General features: G+C 48.5%; 1 long non-coding RNA gene and 1 pseudogene across 1 annotated transcript; one reads left to right on the top strand and one right to left on the bottom strand.

Annotated features, from left to right (window-relative positions):
* Positions 1 to 13,999: 13,999 nt before the first annotated feature.
* Positions 14,000 to 17,414, bottom strand: LOC139361284 (uncharacterized). Its single transcript, XR_011618830.1, has 3 exons — positions 16,773 to 17,414; positions 16,632 to 16,687; positions 14,000 to 15,956 (listed from the first exon to the last, which is right to left on the bottom strand). It is a non-coding gene; the product is annotated as an uncharacterized lncRNA (long non-coding RNA).
* Positions 16,005 to 16,343, top strand: LOC139361281 (small EDRK-rich factor 2-like; annotated as a pseudogene).
* Positions 17,415 to 27,299: the final 9,885 nt, after the last annotated feature.

Raw genomic sequence — 27,299 nt, 5'->3', positions numbered from 1 at the left:
TGATCAAAGGCTTTCAGAGACAGTTGCCAGCACCGCACAAATCCATGTGGCTTCACCAGGCGCAAAGCGGCTCCAGCATTCCATCCAGTCTGTCGCTGCTACCATAGCTGTGAGTCTAGGATGTGTCAGGAAGGGAAGGAAGACACCATGTACATCATCTCATTTAAGCTTCAGTGTCACAAGGTGGATTTTGTCGTGCCCATTTTATGGATCACGAAAGTTTTAAGGAGGGCAAGCACAGGGCCCTGCTGACACAAGAGCAAGACCCGCAGAGGCCTGGGCATGACCCCCGCCCCACGCTCCCTGGGTCCTGATGTCCACTTCTCCCCCGTGGGAGCCTGATCCTGGGTCTGTCTGAATTGCTACCATTCCTCAGACACGACTCACGTCTGTCCACCTCCTCCTTTATCTGTTTCCCGCAGCCCAGAGGCGTGTGTGCTCTTCCATCCAGACAGACATCACACTTCAGCACCTGCACCTGACACCACTCAGCCAAAAGCTTCTCTCAAACCTCCCCCCACACCTGCCGGTCACACAGGTCTGCACCCATCACCTTTCTCACACAAATTCTCATGTATTCCTGTGTAGCACCATCCAACTGATAATAGTCTGAGAGGAGGAAGCTTTGTAGATAAGTCCACATTCTACTTTGCTCCCAGCCCTCCGTCTTGCATGAGGCAACCGATTAACAGCAAATTCATTTCAGCACAACGTTTCCATTTGAAGGAACGCAGAGCATAGAGTTCTGGTCATAATTAAAAGCTTGTTTCATTCGTCATTTGAAATTCCATGTACTGCTGCAACAGCAGCACCCCCTCCTCGCCAGGCTCTGCCCTAAGGACATCTTTCTTCCAGCGCACGACTCCCATCAGAACCCCGGCAGCGAGAACCCCGCAGGTTTCCCAGCGCCTCGGGCTGCGGCTTCCACGCTGGGCCGGCACTGAAAGGACGGGAATGGTGCCCCCAACAACTACAGGATCCAAAGCTGGCCGACTGCTCTGTAGAATGGAGACATGTTAGTAATCCCTAATATTTCCACTGACAGGCTGCTCAGGTAAACTGGGAAAAATCCACAAAATAGAAAGAACCCATGGGGAGGAGCATTTCTCTCTCCAACCTGGCAGCAAACGGTGACTATGCACACGACCTTTTCGGGATAACCATCGACTGCATCTCAGGTCAGCAACAGCCCCGCTGAGGGCCAAAAAACCAGCTCCCCCTGGCCCTCACTTCCTAAGGGTCAGCCCTCCCAGGCCGCCTCTCCTGGAAGATCAGCTCTGACGCACCCACGACGGTCAGGAACCGGCTCTGGGACTCATTTCCCTGGCTCCTGCCCACCGCCCTCTCTCTTCTTCCTCCTCCATCTCCGTCTTCGCTCCCATCCTCCCTCCCCCTTTCACTTCCCTTCTCTCCTTTCCTCTCCCTCCCACATTTCCTTTCAGCCCTCACCTTCCTCACTGCACTTCCCCATCCAACTCTTCCTCACTGCACTTCCCCATCCAACTCAGCTGACGCATTCTCAGGTCAGTAGAGGGTTTTCTTTCACTCTGTTTTTATTGCAATGATCATTCTTAATGAACAGAAACCTATTTCGGACCATGTGGATGCCACCTCATGACCAACCGCTCCCCCGTGGCTCCGTGTCCACTCCAGTGTCCTCACGGCGCAGGTGCCCAGGAGTATGGCTGTGACCAGGGGTAGCAACATGGGACATGAGAGAGGTATCCCAGCCAAGAGGCCCTGCCAAGCCTCCCCAGCAAACCGGAGCAAGGCCCAGGGCGGTAGGGAGAGCGCCGTGCTCATGCTGTAGGCAGTTCAGCTTCCGCAAACTGTCCGTCGACTGCAAATTACTTTGTTTCCATGGTTACAAAAGAACCATAAGCATCCTGAAATATGTTCTTGGTTTCATGTTTGCGAAATCTAAGCAACATTATAAGAAAAATCACTGAATTCTGCCCGAGGCTCTAGGGGTGTTTTCCTCTCTGAAAGGAGCCCCTTCCGGGACTTGGGATTGAGTGACAGCCTTCAAAATCACGGTTCTCCTGGTGGTAACAGGGAAATCCTCAGCCCGCCAGCAGCTGGGGCCCTCGAAGCCCTACGGCTCCACACACCAGTGTTCTGAGGATCGCACGTGTGCAGATAGCAAAGCTTGCTGCACACACGCCAGGTGCTAACAAGCCCCAAACGTCTCATTCATACTTGCTGACCACATCTCTTCTCTCAGCCTCCACGGCGTTTCACACTCTGCCTTTATATAGAGATGAACCGTACATTCTGAGCGCCACAAAGATTCAACTCCCGGGCAGAGGGGTGCATCTTTCCACCACGGGATCCTCACTCCAGCCGGCACAGGATTTCCAGAGTGGGCGAGTCTAATGTTGATGACACTTTCTCAATATTCCCTTCACACCCCTCCAAAAACAAGAGTGTTGCCAGCTTCTTACCGAGGTTGTAATGAAGAAAATCTCTCTCTCTTATTTGTCACTTTTCAACGTAATACCTGTGAAGAATGTGACTCTACATGTACACTGTAAGCACCCACACCGTGAACATTCTGCTCTCCCGTGACTGTATTCACAGGTCACAAGGACAAAACTTCTTCATAGTAGCCAATATATATATATATTTTTAACATGACTTCCACATCTGAAAGTCACAGATGTGGCTTTTGCTTCTTAAAAAGATTCAAATGATACACAAACCAGGTTTAAGAAACACGTTGGTCCAGGTGGGAAAATGACCCCTCAGTCTCCCTCCCCTCAAAGACCAGGGCAGCCAGGAAACTGCGCTCTCCGGTCAATGACAGCCAGCAGGATTCCCTAAATAAGCAGCCGGAAGATTCCCATCTCACAGAGCACGCCTTTCAAGACTCAAGATGTCCCCGCGCTCCCTAAATGTCCTACAAAGAACAGACTACCCAACTGAGGACTGAGGCAATAAAGAAACATGTTTTTGGCCAGGTGCGGCGGCTCACGCTTGTAATCTCAGCATTTTGGGAGGGCGAGGCAGGTGGATCACAAGGTCAGGAGATCGAGACCATCCTGGCTAACATGGTGAAACCCCCGCCTCTACCAAAAATAAAAAAATTAGCCAGGCGTGGTCACGGGCACCTGTAGTCCCCAGCTGCTCAGGAGGCTGAGGCAGGAGAATGGCGTGAAACTGGGAGGCAGAGTTTGCAGTGAGCCGAGATCGTGCCACTGCACTCCAGCCTGGGCGACAGAGCAAGACTCTGTCTCAAAAAATTAAAATAAATAAAATTTAAAATGTTTTCAGCAAATAGCATCATCGACCCCCAAATGAGAGGTACCGTTTTCATTCTAGGAGGGAAACACTACAAAGCACGTACGTTTTAGCCCCGTAAGTGAATTCTTCGGGCGTTCCTGTGTCCGCTATCAAATGCAGCACATCACCTCAAAAGGCAAAGTTCTATAAGTCACATCCAAGGAGGGGAAAAATCATTCTAAGTTTTAGTAATCCAGTAAGAACCTGATCCAGAGAAGTCTACTTGTTCCAGACTCTAAGCAGCAATATATTGCTACAATGTAATGAAAACAAAGGGATGATAAAGAAGATTTCAATGCTAATAAAAGACAAAAACGTAATTGGATTTATTCTACTCTAGACAGAGCAGCCGGGCAGTTCACCCATACGTTATTATCGTTGGTGTTTTTCAGGCAGCGTCCAAACTGTCAACAAGGCTTGACAGCAAGGGCGTGATCTCCACTCACTGCAAGGTCCGCCTCCCAGGCTCAAGCCATTCTCTTCAGCCTCTGGAGTAGCCGGGACAACAGGTGTGCAGTCATCACGCCCAGCTAATTTGTGTGTTTTCAGTAGAAGTGGGATTTCACCAGGTTGCCCAGGCTTGTTTCCTGGGTCTCAAGCTCCCAGGCTCAAGCAATCCACCCACCTCGGCCTCCCAAAGCGCTGGGATTACAGGCGTGAGCCATCACGCCTGGCCCTTTTTTTTTCTTTTCTTTTTAAGTGATTAATGTGCTTCAGAGTCTTGTCGGCATTTTTTTTTTTTTTTTTTTTAAGAAGTAGTAAATTCTGTAAGGGAAAGAAACCATTAACACGTTTTACACTTCTCAAAACTGAAATGCTAAGAATAAATGTATTTTATTCACAGAAGTAGCATTCTTAAAGTTCTGTAAAAGTGGTACCATGGACACCACCACATCACAGACGAGCGTGGCAGGACTGCTCAGATTCAGAACACATTCTCAACAGTCCTCCTGCCCCTTTCCTCAATGGGAACACTTTATTCGGTCTTTTATTCAAATTAAGTATCTTGCAAGGGAGTTGAAGAAAACTGCATGGCAGATTTTAAAACTTCAATGCTTTTCTCAATGTTCACCACGTTCTGATGCATTTTACTGACTACACGGCCAATAAGCCTAAAGCTTTTTGCATCGATAAAGACAATGCTCCTTGTAGCAATAGGCTTTTTCTTTTCTATACAAAGATCTATAACTTAAGCTAGTAAACTGGGCATTTCACAAAGATTTTGCACAATTCCTAGCACAGATTTTAGCAAAATAAAACCGTTATCTTTCTGCAATTAAATAATCAAGCATAGGAAACTGCACAGTTAAAATAACCATTCCATTATTTTATATAAACAGAAATGAGAAAGTAGAGTATGCTTTGAAAAACAGCATTTCCATATGCCAACGATGAAGCAGAAAACAGTTCCTCAGCCTCATATGACATTTGACAACCAAATATTCTGGCCCAAGCCCAGCCTGGCTAACGGAAATGAAGTAAACATGTGAGTGACCGTGGTGGGGCACTCTGATAGCCACAGTCCAGGAAAGAACAGCTAACATCTTTCTTCTTCATGGGAAAACTGAAACATGCTCTAGAGACCTTAATTCTTTAAAACACAGTCTGCCCCAGTACTAACCTTAAGCTCCCATTGATCAAGATTGCTATAACCACAGAGGTGTTTTTCCAGGCCCTCCAAAATCACGGACATGGCACATACACGACGTTTTCAAACACTCAATGCTGCCAATTTGTTAAATGTGCTGTGATACTGGAGGTCTTGTGCAGGACCAGAAGCGTCGCAGCCTGGTTACCTGTCCTGGTGTTCAATGCTTTGTATGTGCAAAACCCGCTGTTACAATTTACCGGGCTTAATGTGATTCAGTTCGTCACAGAAGAGAGCTATGACATTTACTTAATTCCACGCACAGATTCTCAGATTCACCTTCCATGAATGACTGCTCTGTCCACAAGACGAGACAGCAGAGGGAAGACCCAGGAAAGGCCCGGGAGATGCCAGGTGCTCACAAACTGGTATCCGTCTGCTGGTTTTGGCTTAAAGGAAAACAGACATAGAAGAAACTAAAAGGGCTCACTACACCTAATATCACAATGTTCTCAACTTTACCTTAGCCAAAAATAAAAGCAGAAAAGCAAAACTATTCCAGGGCATGATTCCAGTGCTAACCTGAAACATGAAATATTTAGAAAGCAGAGCTTATTGTGAGTGCAATTAATATACACATAAAACACTGGTTTCACAAAACCCAGTCTTTGCGATTGCTTTTATAGAAAGTAAAATTCTCATGAGGATCGCATACATTAACTGATTTTCAAATGAAGGGACTGGTAAACTTCAGGGCATATGATTTCTGCCACACACGAGGGGAGCAGTGAGAGAGAAGAGCTAGGATCAAGTGTGCTGAAGCTGTCCTAGGACTGAAATTCAGTTTCTGCCAAAACAAAAACACAGGAGGCTGTCAACTTCGATAGCAAGCTCTGCTTGAGAGCGTCAAGATGTTAAAGTTGCAAAGGGGCTTCTCCCTGTATGGGCACGTGTGACCCTTGCAAAAACATTGCTCAGCATCATCAAAAACCAGGAAAGAACACAAGCCTTCCACACATAAAATCCAAGGGCAGAAGGGAGCAGAGTCCAAGCTTGCTCGGCAGGACTGTTCCCGGAGGAGAACAGCACAGAGGACATCACAGGGAGGGCAGAGCATGCAACAGCAGCTTCTGTCTCACCGCAAGCAGGGCCTGAGCCAGGGGAGCAGTCTCCTCCAACCTGACAAGGAGGCGCGAGGAGCCACAGAGAAGTCAATTCAGGGTCCTTTACAGAAAGGGGCAACAATGAGAAAATCTGGTCTTACCCAACCCCCCCCCCCACCTCCCACGGTAATAGCTGAACCCGCACGTGTGTCTGTCATGTTCCCCAACCCCTCTTGCAGATGCTCTTCCTTCACCCGGGTGCCTGTCTCCGTGCTGCTCCTGAGGCCACACCTGTTGCCATCCAGAAGTGACCAGGAATTCACCTTTGTCCGGGAGAAGCAAATGCAGAGTTCACACACTCCTGTACAGGTTTGCTGGACGAGAATCTAACTGCACTGTCCGATTCCAGATGTGCTGGTACCAAGGAGAACGTTCGATGTCCGGCATTTATAAACGGTATCAGTGGGTTCTCCTGGGACTCCCAGGCAGCCATACGAGGGAGGGAGCTGTTGCCCTGTTACCCCCAGCCAAAGCAAGGCTGAGAGACAAACACCACAGGCCATATCACACTCGAGCACCGACTCTTGACAGTTGCTCGTTCGTGTGTTAAGAAGAGTTCGGGGTACAGGAGTCAGACAGGCCTGATCTCCAGCAGTGATCAGCAGTGACTGTCCAGAAGTCTCGTATCTAAGCCCCGACTTGCCCATCTGGCCTTCCTTCAGGAACAATGCCCACCTCACCGTGCTACCATGAACGCTAAGTCAGCACGTACATACACAACCAGATTCATTGCAATTGTGCTTTCTACAACAAGTTAATACAACCAGGCGCTATCATTCAGACTGAATAACCAATATTAGAACAGAAGATCAGGCCAGGGATGGTGGCTCAGACCTGTAATCCCAGCACTTTGGGAAGCTGAGGTGGGTGGATCACTTGAGGTCAGGAGTTGGAGACTCGCTTGGCCAACATGGCAAAACCCCATCTCTACTAAAAATAAATTATCCAGACATGGTGGCACACACCCTGTAACCCCAGCTACTAGGGAGGCTGAGGCATAAGAATCGCTTGAACCTGGGAAGTAGAGGTTGCAGTGAACGACATCATACTACTGTGCTCCACCCTTCCAGCCTGGGTGACAGACCAAGATTCTAGTAAAAAAATAAAAGGTCAAGATGAAAACTGATTGCCTAGGTCCATGTTCCATATACTTCAAACATAAAGTTCATTAGCTGGTACTTGATCAAGTTGTTGATTTCTTCATTACAATCTTGTATATCCTTCTCACATGGCTCAAAATGTTTACATTTGAGCACACCTCGAGTATAACAAAAAATAAAGTGCCTATATTTCATAAATGGGCAAGTTCCAGTAAGGCTGCATCCTGCTCTAGTTAATCCTTTGACAACGTAAAGCTGAGCCATCCTGACATAGCACTGACACATGGTACAAGAATAATGACCTCCAATTAAATCGTTAGATTTAGAGAAAGAAAAAGTATCGGGACTGTAACTAGGAATAAAGGCAAAAAGAAACACGAGAAATTAGTCACGTTTAAATCAATACCCTTTCTGTGGGGCCGTAATAAAGTATACACAACAGGTGTGCAAGCTGTCATGCTAAGCTGTCACCAAGCTCTCTATGAAGGTGGTAAGAGCGTCCCAAGTCGCAGAGCCTCGTATTCCTATTTAAACCCTAAACAGCCAACACCACACTCAGCACGCAGTGAGAACTCTGAGAGCTTAGAGGAACGCATGATGGGATGAAGGGCCCCAGTCCCGCCATCACCCTGCTGCTTATTAAAAATATAAAACAAAGCCCTGCCTTCAAGGTGCTCAGATCTAACTAGTACAAGGTTTTGCTTTTAACAAGTTAACTACGACTGATGAAGACTCTCAACAGCTGTGCGAAATGTAAGGCAACCTAGTAAGAGGAACTTGGCTGAGACTAAACCCAGAGATGGTTTTTTAACCACAGAAGAGGAAAGAACTGAAGAACCTTACAGAAAGTTGACAGCAATTTCTGTTTCTCTATGGTAGAACCTGGAATTTACCTTTGAGACAGACTGCCCTTCTGTTCTGAAAAATCAGATTATTCTTGCAATCCTCCATCAGAAGTGGAATTCCTAAAGGCATGGAAAACCAAGTACTAATTTTAACCCCCCCCCCCCAAAAAAAAAACTACTTGTGATCTTAGATGTGAGATTTAGTATTCTCAAATTCCAAATTTGGAAATATTTTGCACAAAGTCCTTATTTTCCCTGTTTACTTGAAAGCTCTCTATTCTTTTGTCCTAAATATCTTCTTTCTCATCCTTCCAAACAGTATCTGAAGATGAACTTACATATCGTTTTCAATGTTAACAAAGAAGATACTACATTTGTCATGAACTGTTTAGATTCACAACTCTAGGAGGGACTTTGCTACATCGTGAGGAATAACACGAGTCAGTAAATACGCCACGAATAAGGAACAGTAGAAAGTGGACACATTTCCTGATGAGTGGCGATTTCTCATTGAGCTGCTGACAAAGTTATCATATGGAAAACTAGACAGTTACTATGTTAGTTCTACTTCACTTAAGTGACCGAGTCATTGTTGTTTCGGTTCCCTCTCTCGTCTGGGGATGAGACACACCTCACAAAGCTGTTTATGATTTCAGGAACACACACATCAATGAAGTGACTGTCCCTAAATCGTTGCAGAGGGTACAGTAACCTGCCAAATTTCAACTAGGTTGCAACCAACAACTGTTTTCATCCTACACTCTCCGGTGCCAGCGAGAGGGTGCATTCTTGGATCCCTGCGGGAGCCCTATTCCTGGTGCCACAGAACACACACACATTTACATTCACATAGTGTACATATATGAGGGTACACTGTAACATGTGTACCTGCATAGAGCGTACACACATCCGAATACGTAGAGTGTACATAAGTGCACTACATGCGTAGAGTGCACACACATCCAGATCCATGTAGTGTACACGCATAGAGTGTACACACATCCAAATATGTAGTGTACAAACAAGTTCACTACGTGCGTACATAGAGCATACATACATCCACATAGCAAATGTACATAGGTACGCTAACATGTATGCACATACATAACATGTACACCCACCTATATGCAAACAGTGTACACAGGTATACTATAACCTGTATGTACATGCATATGGCGTACACATGCACATTGGTGTGTACACAGGTATGCTATTTGCTATATGTATACACATGCATATAGCATACATTCTTATCCAATGCACGTAGGTGCACGACAGCATGCATACACATGCGCAGTGTACACATATGCACATGTATACAATGTACATCAATATACTAACGTATAAAGCGTATACACATATACAATTGTGTACATACATATGCAGCATGTGTATGTATTAGTGTGTACATATCCAGAAGTTTCTTCAGTGTGCATAGTATACATGCATGCTTGTGCGCACATATGTATATATACATCTGCAGAAATACTGTGCACATAACCACATGGTGTACGTACACAGGTATGTATATGGCATTAAATACGTGCATGTATGTACACACGCAGAACAGATAGGTGTCCAAGTAGTGTGCATATAACCATAGTGCCCATATGCCCATACACACATATACACATGTACATGCATGCCTGCAGCATGCACGTGTGTAAGACACATATGTAGTGTACATACCTATACATTGCACATACATGCACAGTGGAAATACAAGTAGTATGGGTTCACCACATACAAACACGTACATTTATACAATACACATATACCGAGAGCCAGAATGTGTCATGAGTATTAACACTGCGGAAACGCTTCCGGTTCTACCTAAGTGAATTTTTTTCAAACTATAATAGAACTCATACAAAAAGGGTTTTAAGGAAATGAATAAAGCTAGTGACAAAAACAGTGAGAAGGGCACAACCACTTTCCCTCAGAGTTCTGGGCCTGACCGTGGAAGTTCAGAGGTTTCCTAATGCAGTACACATCAGAACTGACTCACGATGAAGTGCTCCTTAAAAATTAAAAATGTGTCCTCATGTTTTGGCCTTTGAGACAAAGCCTCTTAGTTAATCGAGTTCTGACTGAATGTGACTCACAGTACTCTGGCAGATTCTTCATTTTCTGGTGAGACAGACGAATGTCCCAGGGTGAGGTCAGTGCCAGACTTTTCGGGGTCAGCTTTTCAAGGAGCGATGTCTGGCACAACATAATCCAACACCATAGTAGGATCCCCCACCCAGCCACTTAGACGCTTTCGGGTACTTACTCTGCTTGTTTCCCTTTCTTGAATTCAGCTGGGGGGGGGAAAAAAAACCAAAAAAATCAAAACCAAAAACAAACAGCCCATGTATTTGTGTGTCTGAAAAGTTAATACATCCACATCCAACTTTCTAAATGAGACACGGCAGGTATGATGGTCACTGAACAGTGGCCACTATTGACAAAATATAAAGTCTTCTGCAAACAGGAATACAAAAGTCAAGGGAATTTACTTCACATATTAAAGCTGTCAAGGGTGCTCATGAAAAATGTACTTAGAGGTTTTCCTTTAAAGTTATTTTAGAGGATTTTTAAGTTGCAATACTTAAAAGCCTCTGGGAAAAGAAAGGATACAGGTATCTGGAAGATTTATACTAAATGATTTTCATGTCTTTTTGAAAAAGTTAAATAAGGTCAGCCTTGAAGAAATGAGTTCCACTACTCTGAGGCTGTGGATGGAATCCACAACACCAGACAATTGAATAAACAGCAAGGCTGCACACACAGGACACAGGCAGTGAGCCAGCCTGACTAGTTGTCAGGTTCTGGGTCAGTTCTACCCACTTCTGCCCAGGCCCCACTGGAGATGAAAACCTGCCCTTTAGAAGCCTTCAATCCCCACCTTCCAAAATCTAATCCTCTTCAACTGAGGCCCGAGTCCAAAAATCTACTGACATCTTAGCACCTGTTAGGCCAGCTGTCCCCCAGTCTTTTTGGCACCAGGGATGGGTTTCATGGAAGACAATTTTTCTGGGGGCTGGTTTTGAATTGCAACTGTTCCACCTCAGGTCAGGAATCAGATCCTCATAAGGAGCACCTCCGAGATCCCTCCCATGCAGTTTATGATAGGGTCCCAGGGCCGAAGGAGAACACGCGGCTTATGATAGGGCCCCCGCACCTAGGAAAACATGTGGCTTATGAGAGGGCTCCAGCGCCTAGGAGAACAGGCGGCTTAGGAGAGGGTCCCCGCGCCTAGGAGAACAGGTATTAAATGAGTTGACAAGCCAAAATCCACCCGATCTACCACTCCAAAACAAACATACACCACTGCCCAATATTAATGTGAGCCAAAAACATGGAAGTCCTGAGGGCCCACACTGACCACAGCCAGACACCACTTCTGCAAGACCAAGCATGTGCCTAGAGATCACCCGTGATGACCCAGGAGAGCAGCTTTGAGCAGAGACAAAAGTTAAGGAGAGGCACATGGGCCAGGGTGCTGGGCGTGCCCGTCTTTGTGACCTCACTGAGATTGTTGACCTCTGACCCTTGGTGTCCGTCCTATGGAGGAGGTAGCCCCCAAATCCCTGCCTCCCTTCAGCACTGACTGAGGCGGCCCTGAAATCTCCCCAGGGCTGAGACTGCTTCTAAATCCTGTGAACTGTACACCCACATAAATGAACAAAAAACAATATATCAAATATGCAGACAGGAAGAGGGAAATATGTGAATCCTTCCTTATTCAACAGGCATTTAAAAAGTAACAGGAAAATTGTGATAGTCTTTAAACAACCACCAGCTATCATGCCCTGTTGACATGTTTTAGCTAATCAGGAACATCTTTACCAAGCACATGTGCGTTCAGGAAATCAGTTGACAGGTCCCAAATAACCTCGGAGCTTGTGACCTGACCCCCACTCACGTACATCACCTCTCCAGAGGAACGTGTCCTGGACACCTTTCAAATGGTGAGGAACAGGAACAAGGGTAGCTTTCCCTCAACACCACAAAACAAGCTCGATCCCGAGGAGCCCGGAGAACAGCGATGTTTGTTTAGATGCTTTCCCACTGACCTTGTCAGAGGGAACGTTCCCATCCCACAACACCCAGTGTTTTACTCTCCCTGGGATACCAGCAGCCGTCAACCCTCAACAAGCTGGAAACACAGGCCAAGATGACAGGAGGCTTCTCTCCATTCCCTACTGAATTCGCTCAGGACACGGATGTTCCCAAACACACACGGCCCCGAGTATTCCACACCTGGAGAACATTCAAACAACAGACGCTGCAAAGACATTCCCCTAAAGAGAAACTCAGTTTCTAACTTCCCTTAGGGAAAAATATGAGACCCAGAACTTTCCGGAAAATCAAGTGTGGGAGGAAGCCACTCACCTCTGGCACTTCCTAAACCTGCCTTCCCATGCAGGGATGTCCCCGCGACAGCCCCGTCCACCCAGGACGGCACCAGGGCTCAGGCAGCCAGCACCTGGGCAGCTGGCAAAGCAACCCCAGGGTGAAAACGCCATCCCAGGCACCACTTCCCGGAGCCCCTCAGCAAGAAAAACAGAGGTGGGACAGAACCGAGGGCTGACTCGAGGCTGGGGAGCCACAGACCCACACAGCTCAATCATCAGACATGCTCTTCTGTGGACAGAGCCCAGCCCAGGGAGAGGCCAGCACAGAGACCCTCGTGCCGGCTCCACGGGCCAGCGTCCTCCAGGGCTGCAAGTTTGTGATCACAGCTTCAGAATTTGGTTCCAGAATCTTCCGGAATCAAAGACGCACCAAACTGTAAAGCTGCCAGGACAGCAGGGCCCAGGAGCAGGCTCAGGGGAGGACCACGTAGAAACCCCACACACAGCATACACGTGTGCATGCTTACTCCACACATGCCACCCCTTCACCCAATACTATACACGCAAACGCATGTATGCACTCCATAGACACCCTCAAATACACTCACCAAATATGATGCGTGTACACACTCCACACACACCCTCAAATACATGCAACACACATGAACATGCTCACTCCACCCACACCTGCTAAATACACTCACCACACACGCACAAACGTGACACACCTGCACACTCATTCCAGACATCACACCCCTCACCAAGTACACAGGCGCACACAACCCCAAGTCCAGAACCTGCAGACTCCACAAGCTTTGGTTTCCCCCACTGTATCTCTCATCACATGAGATCCACACACAGCTGTCATTTACTGACATCTAACACCCGGGGAGGCCCTTAGACAGAACTGCAGTCACAAGTCGGCTTCATTCAGGCATTCATCACCAGCCTCCTGAAGCCACCTCCTGTCCCCACGGGGAGGGAGGCCGAGACCGGAGACGTCACTGGGCTTACAGATCCCCAGGCTGGCAACCCAGCGAAATGAGGAGGGCTCGGCCACGGCCCTGGAGGGAGACGGGTACTGGCTCAGGTATGCGGAACATGAGTCCTCATTTCCAGACAGTGTCACCTACGACAGCGTCAGGTGAAAGCCAGTGGTTTGACATTCCTGGGATAGACAGTCCTGGAATTCCAAGGGAAGCTTTTTACTCCTCCCCTCTGAACACAGGAGGTCCATGGTCCTCTCACATCTAACACTGGGAATCCGAATCGGTGACTCGTTGTCCACCTGAGGACCACCCAAGAGGATCCACACATCTGCTACAATAGCAGCACTGCACCTGGTCTGCAGGGGAGCAAAGAAAATCCAACCTTTATGACTAAAACTGCATTACCCCAACACTGGAAGCCTGCAGTGTGTATATCGTCAAGCCCCCACACATCTGCACCACCTGCAAGAGGAACACAAGCACTTAGTCCCGGGTTCTCAGGACGGCCTGCGAGGTGGATGCTGGCACCCTTCTCATCTCCCAGTGGAGAGGAGAGAAGGCCAGGGTCAGGACTGGTGTATCAGGAGGGTCGGGGTTGAAACCCCATCTGCCTCACAAAGCAGCCCTTCCCGTTCAAGTGACTTCGATCATCATCCTTAAAATGTACCAGTTACCAGCAATTCTGAGTGCGGCTCCTTGGGACGTCATAAGCAAGCATTTTGTTAGAAAGATTTTGCCAAATCTGCTTTCAAAATACTATGTTATGAAATGACTAATGAAAATTTGAGCTATGAAATATAGCATATAGTTAAATGAATCCCAAAATGACTATCGCGAAGGAAGTTTTAACTTGAAGTGAAAAATATCCTCTAAAGGACATCAGCCAGAATTATCTTCAATCATTACTGATCCCATATGCTTCATGAATTATACAGCATCATCTCAGATATGAACTTAAAATCATTAGCTGAAAGCACATTTCAGCACAACCAAAGTTCTGCTATAATAAGCAGCACAGGCGTCTCTGGAGAGGATTTTAATTGGGACTACAAACAATGCGCACGATCGTGGTAAGAGGTTTCATGCTGGCTGTTCTCCAAGGTCCGACACAGAGAAACACCACTAACCTCAAAGAAACCTGCTGCTCTGTAATGAGATGAGAGATGATGTGGACGGACTACTGTAAATATTTGAAAAGGAGAAACAATCATATCAGTTTCCCTTTACATTCTTAGAAAAAACCGATTTTTCTTTTGGGATGATTTAAAAAGAAAATGATATTTCTGGATTTTTTTTTAATTATTATTATTTTTTTACTTTTCTTTCTGAGACTGGGTCTTGGCTCTGTTGCCAAGATTGGAGTACAGTGGAGCAATCGCAGCTCACTGTAGCCTTAAGTGATCTTCCCACCTCAGCCTCCAGAGTAGCAGGAACCACAGGCACGCACCACCACACTCAGCTAATTTTTCTGTTATACAGATGGGGTCTTGCTATGTTGTCCAGGCTGGACTTCAACTCCTTGGCCTCAAGTGATCCTCCTGCCTTGACCTCCCAAAGATTTAGCCTAAGCGACCATGTCTTATCGGAAAATAGACATTAGAACAAATGCATTTCTGTACGATTTTTTACCTCTTTTCACTGGGGAAAAAGGTAACTTGCCACCAAGGGTCGGACACAAAGACGTTACTGCAGGCAAGAGCGCTGTGCATCCCGGGAACCACTACACCACGAGGTATGGCCGTGCACCCTGGACGCAGGAGTAACACACGAGGCTAGCACAGGCCGATGCTGGCCCTCTCCAGAAGTAGGCCTATCCTTCCTCCTCTCCTCAGCCCCCTCTCCCTTCAGGCCTCAGTGGCTGCTGACAGGGGAGAGGCCACAACTAGAGGAGTTTCTCAACTCCACCAGGGACAGGAGCCCCGGATGCTGGGGACTCAACTGCTGCCCTCCATGCCCACCTCCTTCTGGTCCAGACTTCTCAGGAGTCAGACGTGGCCACTTTGACCCTCTTTCCCTTCTGTGGCTCCTACAAAAACTAGTCCAGCAAGCCCAGGCTGCCTCACACTCCAGGGACACCCGGCACAGGCCCCCTCCATGTCCTTATCCAAGCTCCTGGGGCCAGAAGGGTCTTGCAATATTTCAATTTCCACTTGAGCATCCCCCGCTTGAAATTCAAAGTGCTCCGAAAAGCATTTCCTTCCAGTGTCATGAGGAAGCTCGGAATGTTTCAGGTTTCAGAGCATTTTGGAGTAGGGACTCTCAGCCTTAATTTGAACCTCTTCAAGGAAGCCACACACTGAAGCCCCCGATGTCCACCCTACACAATCCCAGCACACCCTCTGAAGTCCTCAGCAACAGATTTTCTTTCTTCAAAAATAACCACAAGTCACAAACTCACACGCAATCACAGAAGGGGGTTGTGGACACCCGCACAGACGATGAAATTTAACTGTCACATTTTTACCTGGGTAATTTAAAGTCATTCCTCGAAACACACCTGTTTTCCTGAGTTGCATTTTAAGGTGAACACACACAAATCATTTCAGGGAAACAAACGTCTCTTTGGGCTGCGTGTGGTTTCTTGACTCCCGTGAATAACTCAGCGTTCACCCTCACTTCTGGATAAGGGAGACGATGCAAAGAAATCTGTTAAAACAAAGACATGAAAACAAGCTTAAGAAGGGTCTGAAAGGGAGCCGCTGCCGTCGCCATGACCCGCGGTAACCAGCGTGAGCTCGCCCACCAGAAGAATATGAAAAAGCAGAGCGACTCAGTTAAGGGAAAGCGCCGAGATGACGGGTTTCTGCTGCCGCCCGCAAGCAGAGGGACTCGGAGATCATGCAGCAGAAGCAGAAAAAGGCAAACGAGAAGAAGGAGGAACCCAAGTAGCTTTGTGGCTTCGTGTCCAACCCTCTTGCCCTTCGCCTGTGTGCCTGGAGCCAGTCCCACCACGCTCGCGTTTCCTCCTGTAGTGCTCACAGGTCCCAGCACCGATGGCATTCCCTTTGCCCTGAGTCTGCAGCGGGTCCCTTTTGTGCTTCCTTCCCCTCAGGTAGCCTCTCTCCCCCTGGGCCACTCCCGGGGGTGAGGGGGTTACCCCTTCCCAGTGTTTTTTATTCCTGTGGGCCTCACCCCAAAGTCTTAAAAGTAGCTTTGTAATTCAAAAAAAAAAAAAAAAGAAGGGTTTGAAAAGTTCCTCCTGTCCCCCTGGAGGGGAGACGAGGACGCCTGGAAAGCTCACGGGGGACAGGAGCACAGCCTCCTCAGTGTGCCATGGACGACGCCTCGCCAAGGGGAGAGCATGATGCCTGGAAGACTCACAGGGGTGGGAGCACAGCCTCCTCAGTGCTTTCTACACTCAGCAGCTTCAGAAATTCCTGCAGAAGCAGAACACATGAGAACTGAGACTGGAACACCCCAAAGAAAGGGGACGAGGGGTCTAAAAAAGCATTCGATCATTACCAAGGAGCGCGGGCATGAAGCCGCTTCAAAGACCGTGTGAGAAGTCACTCATAGGCGTTTCAGAAAATAAGGGTAGCGCGAGATTGCTCCATCAGCTCAAACAGGCTGCCGTCCCTCAGGCCATGAAGTCCCTGACATGAGACTCTCACTGAGCAGAAGTCACTCGCATCTCTGCCAGAGAAAGTACTACAAGCTGACACATAACCTCATGAAACCTGGGCTTCAGCCGGTCAACAGTGAGTCTGACATGGTACATCCCTCCAGATGGTTAAAGACCCCAGGGGTTCATCGGACAACCTCGAAGGGATGTGTCTGTCCAGCCCCTTTTCCAAGTTCTGGATGATTTTTCCTAATGTACTATAAGCAGCATGTTCCAGTAGAGACGTCATTAACTGACTCTGGGTCCTCTTAACTTTGAAATTAGAAACACACTTGGCCAGGCACGGTGGCTCATGCCTGTGATCTCAGTACATTGGGAGGCTGAGGCAGCTGAACTGCTTAAGTCCAGGAGTTTGAGTCCAGCCTGGGCAACATTGCAAAACTCCATCTCTACAAAAAATACAAAACGAAGTCAGGCATGGGGACACGTGGAACATGTGCCTGTGGGTCCTGGCTACTCAGGAGACTGAGGCAGGAGGATCGCTTGAGCCTGGGAGGTTGAGGCTGTAGTAAGCCGTGCTCACACCACTGCCTGAGCAACAAAAAGGTTTTTTTTTTTGCCTGTCTCAAAAAAACCAAAGAGAATAAGAATTATATACCTGACTAGCCCAAAATAAAAGAGGCCTTGTGGAACAACCTGAAACACAGCTGCAAATTCTGGCAGGGCCTCCCCTGGCTTGATTTGTGGTGAGTGCAGGACCGCTCTGAAGGATAGGACCCCAGGCACCTTCCGATACTAGACCTTACGGTACAACTTCCCTTCGCTGGACGGAACACTGGCCTTGGAGCCTGGGACACCCTAGGGCAGTGCCACCATCCCGAGGCCACCATGGCACAAGCAGGCCCTACCATCAGGAAGCCCGGGACATCCTGGGGCAGTGCCACCAACCCGAGGCCGCTGTGACACAAGGGGGCCCTGGTGCCACTGAGAGGTTACACAGCAGGTCCAAGCCCAGGCCAGGAGTGAAGAGGCTCCACATCCTTTCCATCCCTCCATGTGAGTCCACAGATGTCTTGGAGCAGAAATGCATCACCCTCAATGTCCACGGGTAAGTTTTTGGACACAGAATCTGGAAGCATAAAAGATGGTTCTGGGCTGGTTGGTTGCTGGCTCGGATCTGTCCTCTTTCCACACAAAACCTGGCTCACACCAAGCAGCGTCTAAGTCCTGGAAGACCTGCTAAACACAAGTGCAGTTACAAAGCGGAGAAACTGGAGGGGGCCGGGCTGTGCTCCAGTGGCACCAGCGTTTCTCAGGAAGACCCCAGGCATTACAGAGTCCAGGACAAGGGCTTCCTGGGATCCAGGACATGGAACAAGAACCCATTTCCCAGTCCTGTTGAATATGAATCGGCTAAGGGCCGTTTCCATCAGAGGACTGAGCACCGCCCCACAACATCTTGGTATGGGTATGTTATTACATACGTTGGTATGGGTACGTTATTACATACGTTGGTATGGGTATGTTATTATCCATACCAAGGTAATAACAAGCCCGTTACCAGCAGGAGGCTGGTGATGAAGACAGGAGGACCAGATGAGCACGAGGGATCCTGACAGATCATCCCTGGCACCGAGCAAGGGGCGGACAGTACCCCCTGTTCCTGACGCATCAGCCCTGGCACTGAGCGAGGGGTGGCAGCACGGCCTGTGCCCCTGCAAATGCAGAGGGATGTGAGGGGGCCGCAGGCTGGGCTTGGAGGCTAATTCAACCACCTGCGCTTGCACTTCCGTTCCTCATGGCAGGGAAGTGAGGCACAGGCAGCATTAGGGCTCACCTTGCCCCCGGGCTGCACTTTTTTCTGCTTATGAGTCGTGCTCACTTTACATGGACAGGCATAGCTATAATAACGGTTCCCTGATTATTTCGCTGCCTACATAAAGGGCTTTCAGAATTCACTTCCATCCTTAGGAAAGGCGGCCAACACCAGGCTGTCTCCCTTAAGATGCCATGTCTCATATGGGGGGAAAAAAATCAAGAGAAATCAAATAAAGGCCATAAAATACATCAGTTTCAACACTAAAATTTGATAGTACGCTTTAAATTGAAGATGAGTTAAGTCACATTTCCAAACCTCTGAAAGCACGGTTACTGGGAGGAAGTGGTTTGCAACACACAAAGGCAGCTCTGTAGAAGGGCCCAGGCTGGATGAAGGCTCAAACGTCAGTGCAAGGAGCAAGTCTGAACAAACTCTCTCTTGCCCTGCTGCTGTCCTCTTCCAAAACACACTGTTTATCTGTCAGTTTAGAACAAGGCCTAGGGAGGTGGGAGACAGGCCTGGGAGGGTCACCTAGCATCCAAGCTCCTCACCCACAAAACTGCACCAGGCTGAGCTGAGCGGTACACACAAACACGACTAATTCTCCCCAAAAAGAAGACGGAAGGCAGCACACTGCCACGCCAGGCACCCTGCAGATGAGAAGATTGAGGGGAGCCAGAGGTACCTTTAATCTTGCTTGCATGGTGGAGGGAGAGGAATAATGCCACTCACTTGAGTGTTGCACAATTCTTTCTAGCACTGAGTGGCAGAAAACAAAAATGATAGATGCTTCCTCAGATAAATGTTTCTGAAGAACTGAACATAAATTACGTTCAGGAAATAGCATTACGAATGCCTCAAGTGCTTCTGTTTTCAATAATCCCAGAGTAATTCTATAAACCCGGGAATCAGTCTCACCCAACTCCAGGACCACGGCCCAGGTGACGTGGGCACATATATCCCGAAGCTCCAATGCTCAACTGAAGTGGGGCGAGTGAAAATGATCCTGGGTATAATTTACACGGACACAGGAAGGTGGCTGAGCCCCAAACCCCTAAACCAGGAAGACCAGTGTCCTTCAGGGGCCTCACCTCTGTCCTTTCCCAGCCTCTGGGAACCACCACTCTGCTGTCTACTGACACAAACGCCCCTCCAAGGTACAACACCAGGAAGATCATCATTCAAAACTGAGGAACGTGGCAGAACAAAGCTGTCAGGAGATTTTAATCACCAACACCACTTGTTACATGATCCAAAGATGATTAAAATCCCAGGCCCTTCAAGACTGAATGTTTTCTATACTTAAATGCATTTAGTCACCGTATTGGGGGGTTATTCCTTTGTTTTGCTGCAAATATATCCAACTGCTGTAAAAGCAAAAGGCAATTTGTTAACGAAGCTTCTTGGAGTGTCTCAACAGGCCTCGAGGTAGGATAAAAGGCAGGACTTCCTGGCAGAAACGCTCAGCTCTGAGGTCAGGTGGAGTTCTTGAGCACCACCCAAGGCAAAATAAGGTCGAAGACCACGCCACATTTTCCTCAATCACATCTTCATTCCATGTTTCCTTCTATTTCTCACGACTTCACTGGAAGAAATTGTGCTGAAAGAAAATGGAAACACACACATACATAGGAGACCCTACAGATGCTGAGAATGGGTGCAGCCGTCACAGTCCGAATGTCCTTTCAGGGCCATCTGACCTGGCTGGGATCCAAGTATCCAAGTGCAGGATTGTATGTCAGACCCGTGAAGCCAGGATTACAGCCACTGAACGGCAGGTTTCCATCCCACGGAAACCGGCCTTGCTTGGGGCTTCCTCAGGGACCACCGACCTCAAGCCACCACCCGTCAACTACTTCAACTAACCTACATCATGGCAGAGGCCTCCCTAGGCAGACCAGCCCTGCCCAGGTCCTGCTTCATGGCAAACCCTCCAGACAAACGTCCTTGGCCTCTTCCGGGAGGCTGTGCTCGGAAGGTACCCTCATTTACTTCTGTGGCTCTGAGACATTTAACTAGAGCCCAACACATTTCTTCCTGTTCACATAGTATTGAGTTAAAAGATTTTTATGAGTCAATTTTCACTGGGAAAAATTCCATTTCAGGAGCCCCAGTGACCACAATGAAAATGTTTTTACCTTCCCTTACATGACATCGGCAACATCAGGTCCAGGAAACGTTCTGGATCTCAGATGATGGCATATCCACTCAGAGTAACTCTTGGTCTTGTTTCACAAGCTATCAAATGCTGCCCAGAGACAGAAAAAACCCCACAACGTGGCAGGGAGGGACGACCAGCATGAGTTCTAAGGCCACCCGGGTCTGCTGACAGAGTGGTGAGGGGCAAACAGTGCAGGGTCTAAGGCCAGACCGCCCGGGTCCCGCTGACAATGTGGCTTCAGGAGTTTCCTAAACCCTCTGGCTCTCCAAGTTTCATGTCAGAAAAATGCAATGATAACCGTGTCCACCTCGTTTAAAAAAAAAAAAAATATATATATATATACACACACACACACACACACATATATATATACACACAGATACACACACACACGCGCACATATATATACCCCAAAGCTACAGCCCTATAAAGGTCATTAATCCTAGTTATCCTCAAGGCATTGAGCGATCAATAATGAGCCATCCCCCTGCTGCTGACCTGCCTCAGCCCCATCCTCCGGAAACCCCGCATCCACACCAGCCACACAGGATGAGGCCAGGGAAGGAGCAGGACTGTGTCTTGGGAACTTAAACTCTGGAAGCTGAGTTAAATCAGTGCCACTCATATCTTGTGACCAACTATCTTGTTAAATTGGGGGATTCCATCTCTGGGGATCTTGAAGGAACCTGAGGCTCTACATTGAGTGAGATGAGCACTCGTGCTGGAATGAGACGGCAGGGAAAGCAACTGAATCTGGGGTCGCAGCTGCCTGAGACTTGGGTCCCACCGGGAAAGTGGCACCAGGGCCCTCAGGACAGTGGCGGAGGTCCCAGGAGGCAAGTCCCGGCGCAGAGACTCATGGACCCAAAGATTGCTCCAGGGACAGGAGGGGCTGCTGTGCTGACAGCCAAGAGGCAGGCAGCCTTCGAGCTCCTCCAGCTGCCATCCTGCAGGCAGGGAGGACAGTGCCCAGACCACCCCGGGGCTCCCCCAGCCTGCCAGGCTGCTACTCTTACTCCAGCCACTGACAAGAGTCCCCATGTTCCAAGCTAGGTTGAAACAGTGCCTCAGGCCTCGGGGCACATGCACCCCCCTGCAGGGCCACTCCTACCCAACACCTGGGGATGGCTATTCTCACACATCCCCAACTCACAGCAAAACTTAAAAATGAAAGTCGGAAGATACAGCCAGGAAACCAATGCTCAAGAAGCAACTCCAGGGTGACTCTTCCTAGAGCTATTGCTATTGAACATCTTTAAAATCATTTTCAGGGTGACTTCCTAGAGCTATTGCTGTTGAAAATCTTTCAAATTCTTCATTTCAAAATTAGCTTTTATTACACTGTCTTCCCTATTCTACCAAGACTCTAGAAAACAAAACCATTACAATTTCCAATTCTATCTTATAGCAAGTTAGAAATACACGTTTCCTCAAAGGATTCTACGTGTTTCCCTGGCAATATCCTTTCCATGCCCCGTACTACTGCCCACAACAGGGAAGGCTTTTCCAACCCAACCCAACCCAACCCAACCCAACCCAACCCAACCCAACCCAACCCAAGGGCCCTGAGACAGGCCCCTAACGAATCGTCTACAAACTCTTGAGACAGGCTTGCCCTGACAAATCATCTGCAAACTCCATCTTCCATTAAAAACAGTACCGAAAATGAGCATATTACCACTTTTTAAAAATTACTGTGAAGTGGACAGTGTTCAGTTCTGTGAATTTCGGCACACATATTCCCATAATCATCATCACACAAGCAGAACAGTGCAACAGCCCCAAACCCACTCACGGGGCCTCATAAGCATACCCTCCCATTCTCAGCAACCACCCTCTCTGTGTTCTCCTATCCCTCGGGTCTGCCTTTTGCGAGCGTTGTGGCAAAACACTCACAAAATCACGATTTCCTGGGCATCGTGCTTGGAGGTGCACCCAGGGTGTCCTGCGATCGACAGCCAGGCCTCGGGGCTGCTGGATATTTATTATTCCACGTATGGCTGTGGCACATTGTAACCTGTTTTGGGCAACTATAGACAGCGCTATTAACATCTGGGCACAGTTTTTCTTAAACATCAGCTTCTGTTTCTCTAGGGTAAATACCCAGGATTGGGGTCACCGGGCCCGACGTTTGTGTGAGTTCAGTTTTGTAAGAAACCCAAGCTGTCTGCACCGTGCTGAACCCCAGCATCGCACAGGAGTCCCGACTGCCTGTCCTCACCAGCACCTGGGGCTGTCGGAAGACCTTAGTCAGGCGCTCCAGCAGGGGTGTGAACAAATTTACTGTGGCTTTGGTGCACATCTCGGTGCAACCAGTCATGCTGAAGGTCGTTTCAGATGCTTTCGGGCCATCCTCCCGTCCTTCTCAGTGAAGCATCTGTTCAGGTCTCTTCCGCTTTTAAGTCAGGTGGTTTGTTCTCTGTCAGGAGCCGTGGGAGTCCTGTGCATTCTGGATACGAGTCCTTTGCCGGCTGCATGGTTCATAGATATCTTCTCCCCATCTATCGAAAATGTCTCTCTTCAATTCCCTAGGGGTGTCTTTTATATTAGAAGTTTAATTTTGATGAGTCTTACCTACTTCTTTTCTTCCTTGATTATGGATCATGGTATGGCTAAGAGCTCTCACCCTAGGTCTCCACAATTTCCCTTTCTTCTACAGGTTTTGTAGTTTGGTATTTTACATTCAGGGCTATGGCCCACCTTAATTTTCATACAGGAATTTCTCCCTGTTTTCACTCTTTTGCATACGGCTGTCCCATAATTCCAGCACCATTTGTTGAAAAGACTCAAAATTCCACTGAACTGCTTTTGCGTCTTTGGATCGGTTCTGGACTCCACTCTGTCAGCTGACCCGTGCGTCCATCTTGAGCATAATTTATGACTTTAGTGGCTGTCTCTGTGAAAAAAGTAATTCTGTCTGGAAGCAAAAGCCACATTAGAAATGCTCTAAATAAGATTCTTCCTCTTGTCAGGAGAGCAAAGCCACTGCCCTAAGCAGAGGTGAGGCCTCAACAGCTCCCAGGCACAACCTTAACACACAATGGGGAAGGGAATTCATTTCAAGGGCCACAACGTGAGACCAGCATAGCCATGAAAACTGCAATCATTTCACAACAGAATGAAATTCATAAAGAACTGCTGAGAAGCGTATGATAAGTTACATAAATCACTGTTCCTTAAATTCTGACGGTTGACTAGGACAGAAATAGCTTCACGGTACAGTTCAAACAGGAGAAAGGTAGGTAGGGGTGGTTTCCACACCACACAGGACCTGCAGGAAAGGGACACTTTTCCTCTAAACGGGAGATCCCGGGAGTGATGTGATAAACCATGGTGAGAGGCACAGAACGGTGCAAGCCGGAGTCGCGGCCTTCGCCCCACCACAGAGTCTGTGTCCGTGAACGACGAGGCTCAAATGTCAGGCCGGGGCAACCGAGGCAGTTATCAGGGGACAAGAAAACGAGCGCACGGTGGAGGCAAAGGTCTGAAATCGCGCGGCAACTTCGAGTCAAGTGGGACAAACTGACTCAAAATACAGGTTCCAAAAACCATCACAGAGAGCTGTTCCTTGGCCCTGGAAAGGCTAAGTGACCAATGCCCACACTGAGCATCTGCTCCCAGAGACGACCCTGGTGACCTAAGGCCCAGCTCCTCCGAACCCTCGCTGAACCTCAGTGAGGAACTTTGTTGGTATCTTACGGCACATTGACATATTCCCTTAAAATCTGGTATTTCATCAACACTGCAGGCGCCAGCTTTGACTCATACACATTTCGATTAAACAAGATAATTTACACCCTGACCATGCCAGGTAAGAGGTTTACTACAATCTTTAAACAGAGCCAGAGGCTACAGTCTGCTCCTACACAACACCATGTCTCTACAAGTTCGATGGGTTTTTACTTTCCATGTCTTCACTTGCCCAGTGCTAGAAAGCAGATTAAAAACAGAAGGAACCCAGAAACACTATTGAATGAGACTCAAATATCTTGCAGTCATCATCGTGATGAGATGTTTATTAAACAGAAATGTTCTCCCCTGTAGAAAGCAACACACATCAACACACACCGATAACTGTCGACAGCATTCCAGATCATCTTCCCTTCCATGGCCACAGTGCAGGGCAATGGACCACGCACACCTACAGACCCACGGAAAGCGGGGTGACACGGCCGATTCTTGTAGCCAGCAGGCCAGGGTACACTCAAAGTGCATCTCTTTCCAGAGGACCGCCACGGAAAGTTACACATTTATTCCACAAGTTAATGGCACTGCACCCAACATTTCTGTAAGATTCTCTTAGCAAGCTTTTCCTTCTGCCTAAAAGGTCCTGACACAAACTGAAAAAGCTCTTGGAGCTGCCAAAGACTTCAGTATCCCCCTAACTATTGTCACGCACGCCCGTGTGAAGAGACCACCAAACAGGCTTTGTGAGCGCAACATGGCTGTTTATTTCACCTGGGTGCAGGCGGGCTGAGTCCGAAAAGAGTCAGGGAAGGGAGGTAAGTGTGGGGCCGTTTTATAGGATTTGGATAGGTAAAGGAAAATTACAGTCAAAGGGGGCTTGTTCTCTGGCGGGCAGGAGTGGGGGTCACAAGGTGCTCAGTGGGGGAGCTTTTTGAGCCACGATGAGCCAGGAAAAGGAATTTCCAAAAAAAAAAAAAATCATCGCTTAAGGCAAGGACCGGCCATTTTCACTTATTTCTGGTAGAATATTATCAGTTAAGTTCAGGCAGGGCATTTGAACTTTTGTGATTCTTCAGTTACTCAGGCCATCTGGGCGTATATACGTGCAAGTCACAGGGGACGCGATGGCTTGGCTTGGGCTCAGAGGCCTGACAACTATAGTCTTTACTTTTAAGGTGTGGGGTCAGATCATATAATCCCCAACTAAGCTCCTGATCCTGTGTGTGGCATCTAGTAACAGTAAGTTCCATTCCTGGATTACATTTGACTCAAGAGTCCACAGTGAGAACGATTTCTGGTGAATGAAACCCCAGGCAGGAGGGTGATTCTGCTGGGCAGCTCTTCACACACAACCCAGGAGCTGAGGGGAGAGGAAGAGGCCCACGCGCGTCCACCGTGTTCACACCCCCTTGGAATGCGCCCCACTCCCAGAGACCCGGACCCAAGGGAAATCTGACCTGAAAATGGGCAAACCCTCACTTTGGCAGAGGGACAGGGACTCGGGGCCACAACTTGACCTCAGAGCAACACAAGTGCAGACACAGCACCCCAGGACACCCTCCCCACCCAAATTCAAGGAGGAAAACCAACCCCCCGACCCCTTGCGGAAACCCCCGGCGGCTGGAGCAGACACCTGCCGGCGTGTGCAGCCTCTGCCGTCTCACATTCCGGGCTCAGCACCTGTGCCTCAGCCCTGGCACTGCTCGCCACACCCACAGGTGTGCCAGGAGGGGCAGGTCCTAAGGTCTCCACTGCACCAAAGCCTGCAAGCCGCCCCTAAAAGTGGCCTTCAGAGTTTCTTTCTAGCCCTACGATCCCAGTGCCCCTCCTACAATTCTAGGCGGAAAGGTGAACGGAGACCAATGGACAGAGGTGTGTGCGAGGACACGCCAGGCAGCAGCACTTTGCAGGAGGGCACTAACGCTCACTAAGCAAAGAATCAATGTTGCTTGCCACAAAAATGAGAGCAGTAAAGATTTCTTCAAACAGAAATGAGTTTGTGTCATGATTTGCTCTTAATACATAAGAAAGCATAAAAGTAGGCCTATTAACAATTACGTAAGTCTTTAGAGGCCCTTGAACTACTTCTGCCCCGAGTCCTTCCCTTGCTATTTATGGAAATATGGGAGAAACCAGGAGGTCTGAGCGTGGACCTGGCCATGCTCCCAGGGGCCGAGGAAAGTACCCATCTGTCCAGTCTTCCCTCCACCCCACGGTTCCCTCCTACCCAGACTCTTGGGCTGACGCGGCTCATGCCCTCAACAGCGCCATCATTAAACGTTTAGCTTCGCATCACGACGGCTTCCTCTGGCCTCCTCTGACCACTCCTGAACCTGAACCTGCAGTCAGCACTAGTCTGCAGGACACGTGTTGACAAAGTTGATGGATCACGGCCTCCAACGAGGGAGGTGCCAGGCAAGGAGTCGGAGAGCCGGGGATGGAGCAGCCCTCACCCACGGAGGCGAAGGCCAACAGCGGCCACCACCGAGGACCTCCCTTCCCACCCTGAGGGCAACAGACACGCAATCATACACATTCCCTGTGGGAAAATCAGTCAGTCCCTGGGGCCTCGCGCCAGGGGTGGGGGAGCATCATGGGGAGATGCCCCAGCCCCAGCCTGGCTCTTCTCTCTACAGCTCCTTTTCCCTCCTCTTCCACCAACCCCTTCCCACCCCCTCCTAGCCTCAGAGGCTCCTTCCTCAAATTCTTTCCCCTTGATGAAGTCATTCATGCCCAAAATACAAGGCAAAGTCAGGGGGT

Source organism: Macaca nemestrina, unplaced genomic scaffold, assembly GCF_043159975.1.
Source record: "Macaca nemestrina isolate mMacNem1 unplaced genomic scaffold, mMacNem.hap1 Scaffold_130, whole genome shotgun sequence".
Lineage (NCBI taxonomy): Eukaryota > Metazoa > Chordata > Mammalia > Primates > Cercopithecidae > Macaca > Macaca nemestrina.
The sequence above is the reverse complement of the archived record's forward strand: the minus strand, read 5'-3'. Positions and strand labels throughout refer to the sequence as shown.